The sequence below is a fragment of the Lepisma saccharinum genome, chromosome 23, assembly GCF_977018435.1.
Source record: "Lepisma saccharinum chromosome 23, izLepSacc3.1, whole genome shotgun sequence".
NCBI classification, from domain to species: Eukaryota; Metazoa; Arthropoda; class Insecta; order Zygentoma; family Lepismatidae; genus Lepisma; species Lepisma saccharinum.
Window position 1 is genome coordinate 45,051,722 of NC_139251.1, and position 18,810 is coordinate 45,070,531.

Sequence of the window (18,810 nt, forward strand, 5' to 3'; positions counted from 1 at the left end):
ATTGTTACATCTTTTGTCCATGCATATCAATGTTGTCTTTATTCTTCTATTAAAATTGTTCATTGATAATTCCATAAACATGCATTGAACACGCGCTGAGAGTGAAAAGTCCAACATCGTTGACCTCGATGTCGTTCACCTAAAGTACGATGAACAAATGAATCGTAACATTGTCCATTTAGGATAAACATCCTTTATTCCAGACACGATGTTCAGCTCAGATTGACTATACTTCGTGGAATTTTACTGTACCTGAGAGTACAGTGCCACTACGTGTCTGCCACACTGTACTTGTGTGGAATGTACTGATGAAAGTCAGGCAACCCGGATTGTACATTTCCTTCTGTCTGTCACTGTATGCACACTGAATGAACATCTTCCCTGTAGAGTTCTGTTGTTTGCGTTTCTCGTACTTGCACTTTGGGAAGGGACAATTCGGGGAAGTTCAAACTTAAGGGTAGAAAAGTGATTTCTTCTGGCAATGAGAGTTGTTCTGCACTGGAATATTGATAAATACACTTTTGCTGCTGAGTTTCTCATGTAACGACCAATGGAATGTGTGGTCGTATGTGTCCTCGGAATGGGAGAACTATGTTTCTGGAGGAATAATCACTAAGTGTACTGCTTGTTTTTGAGACGAACTTCGTGGGGTGGACCAATGATTTTACCCCTTTAATGAAAAAACTGGAACATTTGGTGTGAAAACTTCTTGTACTGATAACACTTCGTTGGGCGATTCTTCTTTTGAGGCTTTGTAAAGAAGAATAGACGTAAGTTCGTAGAGTTGTATATGACATGGAAGTGTGTCAAGTAATATGTATATTAGGAGTGTAGCATGACACTTTCGTGGAGGAATCATGTAGTTTACCCTCTGGAACATGTCTATGTTTGTAAAAAATTTTACTGCTGGACTTGTAGATTTTATTGAACATTTTGTTCGAGACGTAGCACGGCAATTTTGAGGGGCTGTGTAGATTCTCTGGAACGTGGCACGTCGTGGTGTACTTTACGAATTGCCTTAAAAAGGGGAGAGTTTCCTTGATCCCTTGTAGAGTAAAGCTGGAACATGTTTCAGCATTCTGGCTCCCAAGCTGGCGAATGCTGTCAGGATACTGGACGCGCTGCTAGTGGTTCCTGGTTCGACATTTTCCTTTCGGGTTTGGGAATGCCGAATTGTTTCCCTTGCGGCTGACACTGGCTGTTCGCTGGCCGACAGCTGATGCATTTCGAATTTGAGACAGGTTTAAGGTAAAGGCAATATTAGCGTAGATTTAAGATAGGAATTTTTTTCCGGGAAAGGATTATTTTGATCCAATCTTTTTGGTACAACACTCAAGAATAATATTTTGCCACTCATGATTTAAAAATGCCATTATCAATTGAAATATACTTAAAGTAGTAATAAACTCTTATATTATACCCATTAAAATATGACTAAAGCTAATTCCTAGTGGTAAAATATAAAAAGAAATATGATGAGAATAGCTTCGTGAAAGCTACCACGTTTATTCCAGAATCTAGAAAGAAAATAGGATATTGCTTATAAAGCAATCGGAAATTTAATTTATTTTTGTTGTCGTAAAGTACCAATGATATATGTCGTTATTCGATTAATTGAGTTTAATTCATTATTGCTTGTTCTGAATTACTATTTGAGGTGTGAGTTACTATTTGACAACATTCTAAGAATCTGGCAACCTGTTACAGCGTAAAGAATTTAGCCGTCATCATTTCTGCTTACGATAACTTTTCCTGTTTCAAGTCTACATGTTTCCCTCGACTGGGGTTTTGCTGGCTGCTACCTGATCTCCATAACGGGAGAGGTGCGGAGGGGAAATTCTTACGTTAGCAAAATTCTTCGAGAGCGCAAGATATGTAAAGCCGTGTAACTGAACTCTGGCCGCTGCTGTGTTTCTCGGATGCCGTTGAAATGTACCCTTTGCGTCAATAATGTATTGCATGCATCTACATCAATGCCTATGTCCTTAACATGCTTCTGCGTTTAACTGACAATGACAATGAGGAAATTAGATTCGTTTGCGTATGTACGCCCAGTTTGTTTATCGATTACTTTTAAAATACATGACGATTTGCTGTAAAATACTGGTCGCTAGTAACTTTGCTTGAATGTATTGCTTATTCTAATTTACTTTTGATGAGAAAACCAGTCTCGTGAATTTAAAATGAAAATACCATATTACTATAAGGACATATGAAAACGTATTTAAAGCTAAACGAATAATGTTATTTTTCGCCTTGCGCTTATTTTCCCTACTGGTTACATGTACTTGTAGAAGCCTGTTTAAACTTTGCTGTGTAAAAAAAATATATATTATTTTAGTCTCTTATGTTACTCATAGTGTGCAAGTGGTCGTAAAAATGTACTTAAATACAAAATTACACGGGAAACGATGCTTATTTAAAGTCGACCATCCAAAAAATAAAATAATCAATCTATAAATATGCCTTATATTATGCTAAAATCACTAAAAATTAAGAATCTATCATTATCTATATCCATTCTAACATATGCTTAGCATATTATTGTAGCAAAGCTTAAAACTAAAACCGTTGTGGTTTAACCATAATCATTCTGCGATAGCAAAATGGATTTCCAGGATTTTGGTCTAGACCCAATATCCGAAGGAAAATACTTGTTATTAGGGCGCAATAAAATTTTGACGTCGACGTATACATATTCATATAAAATAAATATTCTCAATAACTTGCGCTTGATACAAAACTTTGCAACCATAATTGTTTACCTTCTTCTGAGGTATCTCTAAAAAAAATTCTTGCTAGGCTAGTATTTTTATTACTGCTAAAAAGGTTTTGTGCCTAAAGCACATTATTAAATAATAAGTCTGCTCTTAACCTTTAATATTATTAGTGCCATGATTATTATAAATGAATATTATGTTACGCAAGTAAATTTGAAATTATTAGACCTGTTTAACATTAATAAATGCCGTAACGTGGTGCAAAAATTGCAATATTTATATTTTAAGATTTAAAACAATCTACATTTTAAAGTTTTTAACATTCGAAGCTATAACATGCCAAGGATAAATATTCAACTATCAAACAAAACAATATTTCGGACAGAAAAAAAAATATAATAGCAAAAAAAATCTCGTTAATATGTGAGAAACGTCCACGCCGTGTAAAGTGCTCTCCTAATTCTCTTCTAGTTATCCATATTAAGTTGGCTTTGCCTAACTGTGGTGCTTAAAGCATAAGTATATGTATATGTGTACGGACTGTTTCACGTCACTACTGCTTATTTGTGTACGGACATTTCACGTCACTACAGCCTATTTATACATGTATTACTTCTCAACTAGAACTTTTAATTAATCGGGCGGTTTATACCCTAAATCACGGTACGCCAAATTGTACAGCGTGTCGAGGAATATAATTAGCGTTACGTTTCTTTACATATTAACATGAATTTAAAATTGAGGAAATGTATTCGTAAGTTAAGGTAACATAAGGCAAGTGACTATCTCGTATAAACTTGACTATCTCCTTAATCTAAGCTCCCTTCATGAGGTGCTAGGAGATTTCAGTCATTAAGGATATAAATGAGTGGTCCTCGGGGCCTTATTCGTTCCCAAAACTATATATTTATAAAAATGTAATATCCTCGTTGAAATAATCTTAGCAGTTATAGTTCAAGCATTCTAAATCATTTACAAGTTACGATCAGTTTTAAACCAAATTTAAATTGAACTTTTAAGAAATTTCAATTAAAATAATAACAAAAACAAAATATTGACTCAGATAAGCATACTCTCTGCTATGACTCGTTAAACTGCACCATAGTGCCACTGGGTCAGAGTCAACATACTTTAATTTATTTTCCTCGTTCATAATATAACTTCAATATTCACGTTTTTAATTAATTAATATGTTAAGGGTAAGCCTAATCACAATCTGAGCAAAATGCACAGGAACGTTAGATATATTAAAAAAAAAATGTTTAAAATTTCTGTAGCTTACTGCATTATTTTAACCCTCATAAACAACGCTGTGATAATTTTCGTATCCAAAATCATAAAAATCATGATAAAAAAAATTCCTACCATTTACGTTCTAAAACAGCTGTAAATGCAAGAAACCATCGAATCTAAATGCCTTTTCTTCTACATTATTAAAATTCTGGGAATGTTAAAAATTTTCCCAGGGTGGGAATTCTGTCGTAGCCAGGGTACCGGATTCGCGAACGAACCACAGCGCTACCAGGAGCGGATTGATAGGGAAACGTCCACGGACGTTCCGGGGCCGGCCGTATCTTTGGCAAAATGGGCCTCCCTAAAGTCCAACATCGAACCTTCCGCAATGCGGAATGCCGGACGCTCCTGATACCAAATCGCCAGCCCGACGCGGATAACCGCGACGGAGCTAGGGCGCAGGTTCCTTCGCATTTTTACATTTTGCGGGTGACCGACCCTGACTTGAGGTCGATAGGTTTCATTTGATTCATCCTCGAGTTAGAACTCGACATCTCTCATTGTTTACTGCACTATTTTTCCCCGCTGGTACTTAATACTTATTATAAATCCGCGCGCAACTTTCCAGATTCCGTGCTTCAAAATGCATACTTTTGATATTAAAATAAAACTGATAAAACCTTGATTCTGATAATTTTTAGGTGTGGTTTCACTTTTCATGCTCTAAAATTGAAATTTTCATAAGTGAAATCCTACGTCTATCACCAATTTTCATCTCATTTCCGTAAAAATGGATGAAAGCCCTAAGCATCTCCATCCACGTCTCATACCCTTAGGTATGGGGGGGGGATCTTTTGGGAATGTAGCTCACTAATCATCATTCATCCTTGATGGTAAAACACTCTCTGCTCGTTGTGAGCTTGATGGTGAGGCGCTAGAGGTACTAAATTTACACACTTGAATGGCAACGCATGACACTTGAGTTTCACACCCCCTAAAGACTGGATCAGCATGGGTAATGTAAGGATATACCTGTCTCTGTACTCCAACTGAAGATCTGCTGGGAGAGGTTATGCTTGTGACTGTACGTAGAGTCTGACTTGCGACTCGCGTTAACACACTCTCCCTAGAACCTCCTCCTCTCTCTCTATTCAATCGTAACTTGCTCCTCAATAACTGAATTAGAACTGACCCCGAACTCTCTGCCTCCCAGACATTTATTGCAATTCAATTTACTAAACAAATGCACAACCAGGACTGTAGCCTCTTCCTGGATTTCGTCCGTTTGCATGTTTATACCGTTGATGACCAGGAAGAGCTTCAGTGCTGTCTGACACTGCATTCCTGTGATGTTTCTGAATATTTCCTGATTGGAAAACGCTGGTTGAATGACTGGAAGTTGGAGTTCGTTGTCCATAATAATTAAAAGATACTACGGATCGTTACGATGTTCCTCTCCGGAAAAGAATTCTTTTTTGAATTCGTCTTTATGTCTGATCCAATCTTATAGGGGTACCGTTTATTATAAAATAAAAAATACCCAAAACATGAATATAATAAAGTAAAAACCATGAACCCATCCAAAGTGAATATACTATAAACCCACTGACACACAAGAACATATAACACAATGCATTATTTCTGCTGAATAAGTGAGTCGATCAGCGTGACATAACGTTACGCATGCATTTGTTGATGTAGAGACCTGACGTCACATGGTGCCGGCCGTCAAAACACACTCATTTAATACGTTACGTCAGAGCGTGACGAGCCTCTTGCGACACAAGATGTATTTGTCTACACGAGACAGTCATTGCACCGTTTGAAGGTAAGAGACTCGAAATTACATAATGAATTTGTGTTAACATTGAATGATAGATAACTAATAGCCTTCCTTCACCGTAAATAATGTGGAGCACTGAATAAGAAATAAATCGAAGCACTTGTATAACTACATAATTCGTTGCACCTGTGTTGCTAGTAAATTTTGGTTACTAGGGCCAACACGTATGCTAAATATTGCGAACTGACTTTATCGCACATAAATACAAGGGTTGGCAAAAAGTAATGGCAACACTGCTGTCCCGTGAAAGGGGTGAGTCACAGCGCCACAAATGTTTCGTGGCTGATAAAGGAATGTCAGACGAGGAAGTATAGTGAGTGGGAGCGATTGTATGTTATTCAGTCAAAAACAGCAGTGCTCTGAAGCAGAGGACGAGAGTGCAAGCGCCCTAACAATATGTTTAGGCAAGAAGAACAACGTCTCTAAGGCAGACGGTCAACGCAGCCTACTTCTGCACCTTCTTGCAACACCACCTTCGTCTCGCATTAAGAAGGAAGCGACGGCACGGTATCCCATCATCCTGCTTGACAATGCAAGGTGTCACACTGCGAACACTGTAACGGTGCTCCTGCATAACTGGTAGTGGGAGGTACTGGAACATCCGCAGTATTCAGGTATATGAGACCGTGTGATTACGACGTTTTTGCCAAAATGAAGGAACCATTAGGCGTGAAGCACTACGACACGCGCGAAGCCATCATACGTGCTATAGGGCGGTCACTGCGGGACATCGACAAAGATGGACGCGCTGACGGTGTACGACGCCTTCCATACGTGTGACAGAAGGTCGTAGAGATGAGGGGCGATTACATTGAAGGAATATAACACGTGCTCCTCTGCCAATACAGTCAAGTACCAATTATACCAGTGTTGCCATTACTTTCTATCCACCTTGTATAATCGTAGCACGTATCACTATAGTTTTCCTGTATTATTATTATCAATGGATCATCGTCTTTATTTTTATATTAACAATATATACTTATTCAACTCCGTCCTTTGATATGAAATATGTACACACTCATATTTAACATATGAATTAATAATTCACGTAGAAATAATATTTAAGCATCGCAATTGTTACATCTTTTGTCCATGCATATCAATGTTGTCTTTATTCTTCTATTAAAATTGTTCATTGATAATTCCATAAACATGCATTGAACACGCGCTGAGAGTGAAAAGTCCAACATCGTTGACCTCGATGTCGTTCACCTAAAGTACGATGAACAAATGAATCGTAACATTGTCCATTTAGGATAAACATCCTTTATTCCAGACACGATGTTCAGCTCAGATTGACTATACTTCGTGGAATTTTACTGTACCTGAGAGTACAGTGCCACTACGTGTCTGCCACACTGTACTTGTGTGGAATGTACTGATGAAAGTCAGGCAACCCGGATTGTACATTTCCTTCTGTCTGTCACTGTATGCACACTGAATGAACATCTTCCCTGTAGAGTTCTGTTGTTTGCGTTTCTCGTACTTGCACTTTGGGAAGGGACAATTCGGGGAAGTTCAAACTTAAGGGTAGAAAAGTGATTTCTTCTGGCAATGAGAGTTGTTCTGCACTGGAATATTGATAAATACACTTTTGCTGCTGAGTTTCTCATGTAACGACCAATGGAATGTGTGGTCGTATGTGTCCTCGGAATGGGAGAACTATGTTTCTGGAGGAATAATCACTAAGTGTACTGCTTGTTTTTGAGACGAACTTCGTGGGGTGGACCAATGATTTTACCCCTTTAATGAAAAAACTGGAACATTTGGTGTGAAAACTTCTTGTACTGATAACACTTCGTTGGGCGATTCTTCTTTTGAGGCTTTGTAAAGAAGAATAGACGTAAGTTCGTAGAGTTGTATATGACATGGAAGTGTGTCAAGTAATATGTATATTAGGAGTGTAGCATGACACTTTCGTGGAGGAATCATGTAGTTTACCCTCTGGAACATGTCTATGTTTGTAAAAAATTTTACTGCTGGACTTGTAGATTTTATTGAACATTTTGTTCGAGACGTAGCACGGCAATTTTGAGGGGCTGTGTAGATTCTCTGGAACGTGGCACGTCGTGGTGTACTTTACGAATTGCCTTAAAAAGGGGAGAGTTTCCTTGATCCCTTGTAGAGTAAAGCTGGAACATGTTTCAGCATTCTGGCTCCCAAGCTGGCGAATGCTGTCAGGATACTGGACGCGCTGCTAGTGGTTCCTGGTTCGACATTTTCCTTTCGGGTTTGGGAATGCCGAATTGTTTCCCTTGCGGCTGACACTGGCTGTTCGCTGGCCGACAGCTGATGCATTTCGAATTTGAGACAGGTTTAAGGTAAAGGCAATATTAGCGTAGATTTAAGATAGGAATTTTTTTCCGGGAAAGGATTATTTTGATCCAATCTTTTTGGTACAACACTCAAGAATAATATTTTGCCACTCATGATTTAAAAATGCCATTATCAATTGAAATATACTTAAAGCAGTAATAAACTCTTATATTATACCCATTAAAATATGACTAAAGCTAATTCCTAGTGGTAAAATATAAAAAGAAATATGATGAGAATAGCTTCGTGAAAGCTACCACGTTTATTCCAGAATCTAGAAAGAAAATAGGATATTGCTTATAAAGCAATCGGAAATTTAATTTATTTTTGTTGTCGTAAAGTACCAATGATATATGTCGTTATTCGATTAATTGAGTTTAATTCATTATTGCTTGTTCTGAATTACTATTTGAGGTGTGAGTTACTATTTGACAACATTCTAAGAATCTGGCAACCTGTTACAGCGTAAAGAATTTAGCCGTCATCATTTCTGCTTACGATAACTTTTCCTGTTTCAAGTCTACATGTTTCCCTCGACTGGGGTTTTGCTGGCTGCTACCTGATCTCCATAACGGGAGAGGTGCGGAGGGGAAATTCTTACGTTAGCAAAATTCTTCGAGAGCGCAAGATATGTAAAGCCGTGTAACTGAACTCTGGCCGCTGCTGTGTTTCTCGGATGCCGTTGAAATGTACCCTTTGCGTCAATAATGTATTGCATGCATCTACATCAATGCCTATGTCCTTAACATGCTTCTGCGTTTAACTGACAATGACAATGAGGAAATTAGATTCGTTTGCGTATGTACGCCCAGTTTGTTTATCGATTACTTTTAAAATACATGACGATTTGCTGTAAAATACTGGTCGCTAGTAACTTTGCTTGAATGTATTGCTTATTCTAATTTACTTTTGATGAGAAAACCAGTCTCGTGAATTTAAAATGAAAATACCATATTACTATAAGGACATATGAAAACGTATTTAAAGCTAAACGAATAATGTTATTTTTCGCCTTGCGCTTATTTTCCCTACTGGTTACATGTACTTGTAGAAGCCTGTTTAAACTTTGCTGTGTAAAAAAAATATATATTATTTTAGTCTCTTATGTTACTCATAGTGTGCAAGTGGTCGTAAAAATGTACTTAAATACAAAATTACACGGGAAACGATGCTTATTTAAAGTCGACCATCCAAAAAATAAAATAATCAATCTATAAATATGCCTTATATTATGCTAAAATCACTAAAAATTAAGAATCTATCATTATCTATATCCATTCTAACATATGCTTAGCATATTATTGTAGCAAAGCTTAAAACTAAAACCGTTGTGGTTTAACCATAATCATTCTGCGATAGCAAAATGGATTTCCAGGATTTTGGTCTAGACCCAATATCCGAAGGAAAATACTTGTTATTAGGGCGCAATAAAATTTTGACGTCGACGTATACATATTCATATAAAATAAATATTCTCAATAACTTGCGCTTGATACAAAACTTTGCAACCATAATTGTTTACCTTCTTCTGAGGTATCTCTAAAAAAAATTCTTGCTAGGCTAGTATTTTTATTACTGCTAAAAAGGTTTTGTGCCTAAAGCACATTATTAAATAATAAGTCTGCTCTTAACCTTTAATATTATTAGTGCCATGATTATTATAAATGAATATTATGTTACGCAAGTAAATTTGAAATTATTAGACCTGTTTAACATTAATAAATGCCGTAACGTGGTGCAAAAATTGCAATATTTATATTTTAAGATTTAAAACAATCTACATTTTAAAGTTTTTAACATTCGAAGCTATAACATGCCAAGGATAAATATTCAACTATCAAACAAAACAATATTTCGGACAGAAAAAAAAAATATAATAGCAAAAAAAATCTCGTTAATATGTGAGAAACGTCCACGCCGTGTAAAGTGCTCTCCTAATTCTCTTCTAGTTATCCATATTAAGTTGGCTTTGCCTAACTGTGGTGCTTAAGGCATAAGTATATGTATATGTGTACGGACTGTTTCACGTCACTACTGCTTATTTGTGTACGGACATTTCACGTCACTACAGCCTATTTATACATGTATTACTTCTCAACTAGAACTTTTAATTAATCGGGCGGTTTATACCCTAAATCACGGTACGCCAAATTGTACAGCGTGTCGAGGAATATAATTAGCGTTTCGTTTCTTTACATATTAACATGAATTTAAAATTGAGGAAATGTATTCGTAAGTTAAGGTAACATAAGGCAAGTGACTATCTCGTATAAACTTGACTATCTCCTTAATCTAAGCTCCCTTCATGAGGTGCTAGGAGATTTCAGTCATTAAGGATATAAATGAGTGGTCCTCGGGGCCTTATTCGTTCCCAAAACTATATATTTATAAAAATGTAATATCCTCGTTGAAATAATCTTAGCAGTTATAGTTCAAGCATTCTAAATCATTTACAAGTTACGATCAGTTTTAAACCAAATTTAAATTGAACTTTTAAGAAATTTCAATTAAAATAATAACAAAAACAAAATATTGACTCAGATAAGCATACTCTCTGCTATGACTCGTTAAACTGCACCATAGTGCCACTGGGTCAGAGTCAACATACTTTAATTTATTTTCCTCGTTCATAATATAACTTCAATATTCACGTTTTTAATTAATTAATATGTTAAGGGTAAGCCTAATCACAATCTGAGCAAAATGCACAGGAACGTTAGATATATTAAAAAAAAAATATTTAAAATTTCTGTAGCTTACTGCATTATTTTAACCCTCATAAACAACGCTGTGATAATTTTCGTATCCAAAATCATAAAAATCATGATAAAAAAAATTCCTACCATTTACGTTCTAAAACAGCTGTAAATGCAAGAAACCATCGAATCTAAATGCCTTTTCTTCTACATTATTAAAATTCTGGGAATGTTAAAAATTTTCCCAGGGTGGGAATTCTGTCGTAGCCAGGGTACCGGATTCGCGAACGAACCACAGCGCTACCAGGAGCGGATTGGTAGGGAAACGTCCACGGACGTTCCGGGGCCGGCCGTATCTTTGCCAAATGGACCTCCCTAAAGTCCAACATCGAACCTTCCGCAATGCGGAATGCCGGACGCTCCTGATACCAAATCGCCAGCCTGAAGCGGATAACCGCGACGGAGCTAGGGCGCAGGTTCCTTCGCATTTTTACATTTTGCGGGTGAGCGACCCTGACTTGAGGTCGATAGGTTTCATTTGATTCATCCTCGAGTTAGAACTCGACATCTATCATTGTTTACTGCACTATTTTTCCCCGCTGGTACTTAATACTTCATATAAATCCGCGCGCAACTTTCCAGATTCCGTGCTTCAAAATGCATACTTTTGATATTAAAATAAAACTGATAAAACCTTGATTCTGATAATTTTTAGGTGTGGTTTCACTTTTCATGCTCTAAAATTGAAATTTTCATAAGTGAAATCCTACGTCTATCACCAATTTTCATCTCATTTCCGTAAAAATGGATGAAAGCCCTAAGCATCTCCATCCACGTCTCATACCCTTAGGTATGGGGGGGGGGGATCTTTTGGGAATGTAGCTCACTAATCATCATTCATCCTTGATGGTAAAACACTCTCTGCTCGTTGTGAGCTTGATGGTAAGGCGCTAGAGGTACTAAATTTACACACTTGAATGGCAACACATGACACTTGAGTTTCACACCCCCTAAAGACTGGATCAGCATGGGTAATGTAAGGATATACCTGTCTATGTACCCCAACTGAAGATCTGCTGGAAGAGGTTATGCTTGTGACTGTACGTAGAGTCTGACTTGCGACTCGCGTTAACACACTCTCCCTAGAATCTCCTCCTCTCTCTCTATTCAATCGCAACTTGCTCCTCAATAACTCAATTCGAACTGACCCCGAACTCTCTGCCTCCCAGACATTTATTGCAATTCAATTTACTAAACAAATGCACAGCCAGGACTGTAGCCTCTTCCTGGATTTCGTCCGTTTGCATGTTTATACCGCTGATGACCAGGAAGAGCTTCAGTGCTGTCTGACACTGCATTCCTGTGATGTTTCTGAATATTTCCTGATTGGAAAAGGATGGTTGAATGACTGGAAGTTGGAGTTCGTTGTCCATAATAATTAAAAGATACTACGGATCTTTACGATATTGTGCGAACGATAGTCGTTCCATTGAGATTCGCTAAGACGACGAAATTCTGTATAGGTGAGTCTACTTTCTTGAATTAGTTTATTTGTCAAGTGAAGCCAAGTCTGTGTAAACAACCATTTCACAAACAATTCCGGATTATTAGGCGTTTCTCCATATCATAGCAGTTACATGGCATAAATAATTTTATCTAAGAGATGTGATGTGTTGGAAAGAGAGAGGTTCAAACAAAACAAAAACACAAAACATGAAATATGTATTAATATATTTTATATATTCGACAGTGTTGGGGGTGACGGTGACAAACTTAACGCTAGTTGGTATGTGTGGCCGCAGATTATGAGGAAGGCAAATAAAAAGTTTAATTCAGTATAGCCTGTCAAAACAAGGCAATAGACGTTATGTGCTCATAGATGCACAAAGATGCATCGTGTAATTCCGTATGCGCAATCCTTGTGATTCAAGAAAAGCACCACCATTGACCAGAAGTGGGTAACTTGATACACCCCAGTTTGTGCTACCCTCAGAAAAGTAAACATATAGTCTGTAGCTCACACCAAATGTTTAAGTGCATTACCGAGAAAGATGCAGGAAAGTGCATAAAATGCATCAATTAGCATTATACGATACACAAGAATGCAACAAACTCTAAACCTGATTCTTGACAAAGATCGAAAAACACACTATAGTACAACAATCTACACAGAAAAAACTGCTTTGTTTGGATTTACCAAAAAAGTTTGGTTGAGCTGTTTGGTTATGCTTTTTGTTTCCGATAACCAAATGTTGCTTTGGGTTTTGGGCAGGGCACATCTGAAATAGTACCATCTTTTGTATAAGAATACCAAAAAATTTGGTTTGCTCTCCAAAGAATAGCAACTCACACACACCCCCAAACAGAAGTGACTATTTTGTCATGCCGAGTATTAGGAACCACAGTGCAATTACCAGTGACGTGCACTGAGGAGTAGCTAGTCTAATCAATCTCACATCTCGAATTATATTCAAATCACAATATTTATTGTCTTGTTAAAGCCACCACAGCTCATATGCAACACCTTTTTTTCCACGCTCTTCTCGTCCATCGGTGTTCTCCGCGGGCAAAGCTGGCTGGATACCCTAGCTCGCTCTTCTTCCGCCAGACCAGTTTCCAGGTAGAAACGGCCACGCTAAAGAAGAGGAAGATTTCTACCTCTACCTCCCTTGCCCCCTCTCCCCGCTGGAATGGTTGAAAGCCCGTGCTTTCAGGTCCCCCAGTCTATCTCCTATAGGACAGATAGGGGATTGGTGTCTCATAGATTTTTTTGTAAATCCTCTAAAGAACTCAGAGTAAAATTTTCTGCAGTACTTATGTTCTCTGTATTTACACAACATTTTACACGTTGTACAATATGTATGTATAATATGGGATGTAGTTTTATTATTTATGAAATGGGAACGTGTTATGTGCAGACAATAATGTTATGCTTACTTTCTTTCATTTCAAGTATGGAATATATAATGATTAAATTACAAAAATGTGCTCGGGCTCTCTTTCACTCTTGTTTTCGTAGTGTATTATTTAAATATACTACTCTTGGCCTCTAACAGTCATAAGTACGGATGTATTTATTTGAACAAGAGAACGCGTCTTCATATTGTTGTTGGTTTTGTTTATTTTACCTCGCTTTTCTGCACATTTGGTTATCGCGAAAATGAGGATGAGTGATGATATGATGAAATTGATGAAAGGACCTCATATGAACAATCCAGGCCAGGATTCGAACCCGTGATGAGTGCGCATTCTTTTTCCTATGTGTTGTACTCTGCAGTAATTTGTATTCATGTCCAGATATTATTAGAATAATTAAATCAAGAAGACTTAGGTGGGCAGGCCATGTGGCACGAATGAGAGAGGAAAGAGGAGTTCACAGGATTCTTGTTGGGAAACCTGATGGTAAGAAACCTGTAGGAAGACCAAGACGAAGATGGAGGGAGAACGTTGAGATGGACATAAGGGAAATCGGTAGGGATGGAAAAGAGTATATAGATCTTGCTCAAGATAGGGACAGATGGAAGGCCTGTGTTGCTTCAGCCATGAACCTTCGGGTTTAAGAAGGCTATAGAGTTAGTTAGTTAGCTCTGCAGTGAATAATGAAGATAAGAATAAGCTGAGATTCGAACCCAGGATCTCTGGCTTAGTAGTCAAATCAAATCGTTTCTTTCTTTTCGAATGTGGGTGGGGTTTACGTGTACTTTTTTAGTACTCATTCATCATTTTGCAATCTTTTCCTGTTATTGACATTCTTTTTTTTTAGAAATACTGGGCCCTAAAGGGGGGAGGGGTGTGACCCACACCAACCCCGCCCCTCCTTGAGCACGCCACTGACTGCTACCCCAAGTGTCGACGTCACCGCACGTCACTGCACGTGAGCGTGCTTTTGAATTTGAAATAACGATTGTCTAGTTTCGTCGAGTGTGGTATGAATATACTTACTTTATACTGAGTTTCCTACCTGTGCGTAATTAGAGATCGATTAATTCATTGAACTCTCAGCATAATTATTGCCTATTTTTGTGGGAGCAGAAAAAGGTTTATTATCCATTAAGTCCTTGACTTATCTCACTCAACAGGTCGCTAGGTGCCGTGGCTTGCTGCGAGTTGATAGCTTCCTGAAGATGAGGCCTTGCTCGAAAAGGTTTATTATCCATTGCGGCTCAGGAGTTGGATAAATTTCCCGATCCTTCCGGCGCGGAGAAGGTTTGAATTTTTTTTTTACATTAACACTTTTAATATCTTTTATTTTGACATAAGAATACATATTTTCATAATATTTCTTAAATTCCATTGTAATTGTAATTTTAATTTGAAAAAAACTGGTGGTTATCAGCACTAACCACCACGCAAATGTAACACGTTTTTTTTATGCAACATATGTGAATGAAAATTGTGAAATACAAAGGTTATCTTTACCTAAATTCAACTTCAATTTCGGTGAAAGGTTTGGAAACAGTCTTTATCCTTCCGCAAACAAAGGGGTACATTACAAACACTGCACATCCATATTGTGAGGACTGGATTGCTCTTCGTGCTACACTTAGCACATCTTCTTGATGTGGACCTCTTAGGTTGATGGCTTGCACTCTGGCTCCTAATACTTGGCATGACACTAGGTTTGTGGCGCTTTATTTCTACACTTCTGTTTGGGGGTGTGTGTGGAGTTGCTATTCTTTTGGAGAGCAAACCTATATATACATCCTAAATTCCTTGTTAGTGAACTTCTCACCTTCAATTTGATTGTGAATCATAAAAGCATTTGTTAGAGCTGCATCAAGAAAGTGAAAAAATAATCTCAAGTACCATTTCTTACTTTTGCGGTCAATCTGGTAATCATTCTTCAGTCGATCAAAATTATCAACAAAATTCATATTTTTATTGTACTCCTTCACAATCTTTGGGCAGGGCACATCTGAAATAGTACCATCTTTTGCCTTCCTACTGATGGTTATTGTATCATTAGGATCGTGGAAATTAGACAAAAAGTTCACTGCTCGTTTATCCTTCCATCTTATCATTGTTATGCCATCATCGGACTGTTGCCAATCATATTCTCCTCTCTTTAGTTCCTTCTCCCCTTTGAGACTAGGTAGGATCTTCCGTGCAGGATTCACTGTCCCACAAGCAAAAATATTTTTGGCTTTTAGAGTTAGCAGGAGCTCATAGCTATTGAAGTAGTTGTCTACAAATAGAACATGGTTTTTATCAATAAAATCATGACAGAGACTGAGAACAACTCGGGAAGCCAACCCTTTCTCACCTTGCTCGCTTGTTTTCCAAGTATAGATTTCGAACCTGTGGTTATATCCAGACGAGTCACAGAGCATCCACATCTTGAAACCTCTTTTGATTGGCTTATCCCTCATGAATTGTTTCATACTAGATCTTCCTTTGAATTTTACCATCGATTCATCGGCGACAAGTTTCTGATAAGCTTTGTAGTTTTGCGCGAAAGAGTGTGCCAGATTGTTCAGAAACGGTCGGAGTTTATATAATCTATCAAATTGTGGAACAGCATTGTTGTTGAAATGTATGTGACCCAACAGCCAACCAAACCTTTTTACACTCATTAGTTTTGTAATATAATAGTCATGCCAGTCTGGTTTCGATGACCAATAATCTCTGTAACTTGACATTCGTTTGAGACCCATAAAAATGTTCATTCCTATAAATACTCGAATTTCATCCAGGTATGTCGGTTGGAAGGGCTTACCTTGTTATGTAGCATATAAGTTCGTGTGAAACACAATATGATTGAGCATCTCATCATTGAAAAAGAGTGAAAAAATTGCAAGAGGGCTCTTATCTTGCAGTTCCTTCACAGCATCAGTCGGTCCCACCCGACTTGAGAAATGTGGCACTGGAGTTGTTTGATGAGATGTCTGATCCCATACTGGTGACCTTGTTACTTGAACCAATGGCACAATTGGATTACTCACTGTGACCTCACTGGAACCATCCTGTTGTATGACGCTCATTAATGCACTAACACAACCCGTGGCACTTTGTCTTGATGTCGAAAGTCCTTCGTTAGTAGGAATATTACACCCAAGAAATTCATCTTCAGAGGACGTTTCTGCAATGCACATTCCTTCTGCACTCATTTCTGGGTGAAAAGTGGGATCTGCATCTGAATCATCACTACTGAAGTCCAAATCGGAGCCTGAAGGTATTCCTCAGCATTAAAAAAGTCTCGAATATCCTGATCAGTCAGCCTCTCCACGATTCTAGAAAATATGTAAACTTTACACAGAGTTCCGAAAGCAACCAAATCTGCGCGGTGGTCAGCAACACTAACCACCTACATATGAAGAGTTCCTTTGTGAACGACCGCACAAAAACCTTCACTTCTTGGCACAGACGTAGCCACGGTAATGGGGAAATATAAAAGCACAGTGGATTCGGCAGAAAACGAAAAAGAACTACCATTACAACAATTAGTCATTAACAATCACTGTTTACAACAACATTCAACAAAATCGGCACAAAAGGGGCACCATAAAGGAGACTGGAGTAAACATAAGAAACAACAATCCCCAAAATCTCATTTCAGACAAAAGGCGATACACCTCAAAGCGAAACATTCGAGTTAAAATACCGCACAAAACGAAAATCTGCATTTCAAGTGGTGGTCAGTGACACTAACCACCGAGCCAAAAAGGACAATCTTGAGGTGGTTACCATTGGTAACCACTGCGCCGCAAAGAGTTAAGTGGCGCAGAAAGTGCTGGATTTCATTGGCAGTGATCATGACCCAGTAAAAATCACCTTAAATCTTGGTAACCGCAATAAGAGCAGTAAAATACAACCCCGAAAAATCTGGTGTTACAAAAATGCAAATTGGGAAGCATATAGTGCAAAACTACAGCAAGCATTTTTTGACCCACTTCCACCACCAAACAATTCAGAGGAACTCGATACGGCGGTGGAACATCTTACGGCACAGATTACCAGTGCGGCAACCACTAACATACCTACGACCACTCTCAATAGTTACAAACCAAAGCTACCTCCGCAATATCTTCATTTAATCACGGCATCACGACGAGCATACAGGGACTACCTACAGACGAGAAATCCTGAACCCCTTAACATACACCGTCAATGGCTGCTTACAGTTAAAAACTATATAAAAGCTTATAAACAACGTCGATGGATTGAAACGTGCAACCAATTGACCGATGAAGGCCATCCCAGCAAGTATTGGAAACGTTTCAAGGTGCTCACTGGACAATCCAGTAGTACCCCTTATCCAATAACAATTAAGGACGCAGCTCTAAACACCGACATTGAAAAAGCTCATGCCTTCGCAAATGTCTTGCAAGACACTTTCGCTCCAACAACACAACTAGCTCCAAATCTCCGCCTCCAGGCCAAAATTGACAGAATCACCAATCCCCATAACAGGCAACTGCAACCCAGTAATACGCACGCTATTGATCCTAATAATGCTCTAACTGTTCCTATTACAACAGACGATATTCTCAATACTGTGCGTAGGAAGAGAAACACTGCTCCCGGCTTGGACAAGATTACATACGTATTGATTAAACAGGCCCCACTTGCATTACTGTCATTTCTGGCCATTATCTACAATTTTATCCTCCGTACAGGACACTACCCGACAGACTGGAAGATTTCGAAAGTTCTAATGTTTCCAAAGCCAAACAACGATAGTACTAATCCCGCAAACTATAGACCTATTCAGCTCACATCAACCTTCAGCAAAATATTCGAACGCATCATTGTTCGACGCATACACATACACTTACAAGCTCATAATTTACTTCCGTTGCACCAAGCAGGCTTTAGACCTCAACACAGTGTCCTAGATAATTTGTTAAAACTAACGACTCGCATCACAAATCATTTCAACACTTCCAAACCATCATGTCTAGTGATTCGACTTGGAGAAAGCATTTGACAAAGTATGGCATGCTAGACTCATCTACAGGGTGGCTCAATAAGTCACTTAACACCCCCGGTACAAGGCCAC

The 18,810-nt window shown here is 38.2% G+C and overlaps 1 protein-coding gene across 4 annotated transcripts in view; it reads left to right on the top strand.

The window, feature by feature from the left end:
* The window catches only part of LOC146005387 (hemolymph lipopolysaccharide-binding protein-like), a 102,518-nt gene that overhangs the window by 17,041 nt on the left and 66,667 nt on the right, over nt 1–18,810 (top strand). Inside the window, exon 2 of one of the 4 annotated variants that reach the window (XM_083144611.1) lies at nt 14,891–15,017. The exons of the other annotated variants lie outside the window; for them this stretch is intronic. The gene's annotated coding sequence lies outside the window, so the exon portion shown is untranslated. The remainder of the gene's footprint in view (nt 1–14,890; nt 15,018–18,810) is intronic. 4 annotated transcript variants of the gene reach the window in all.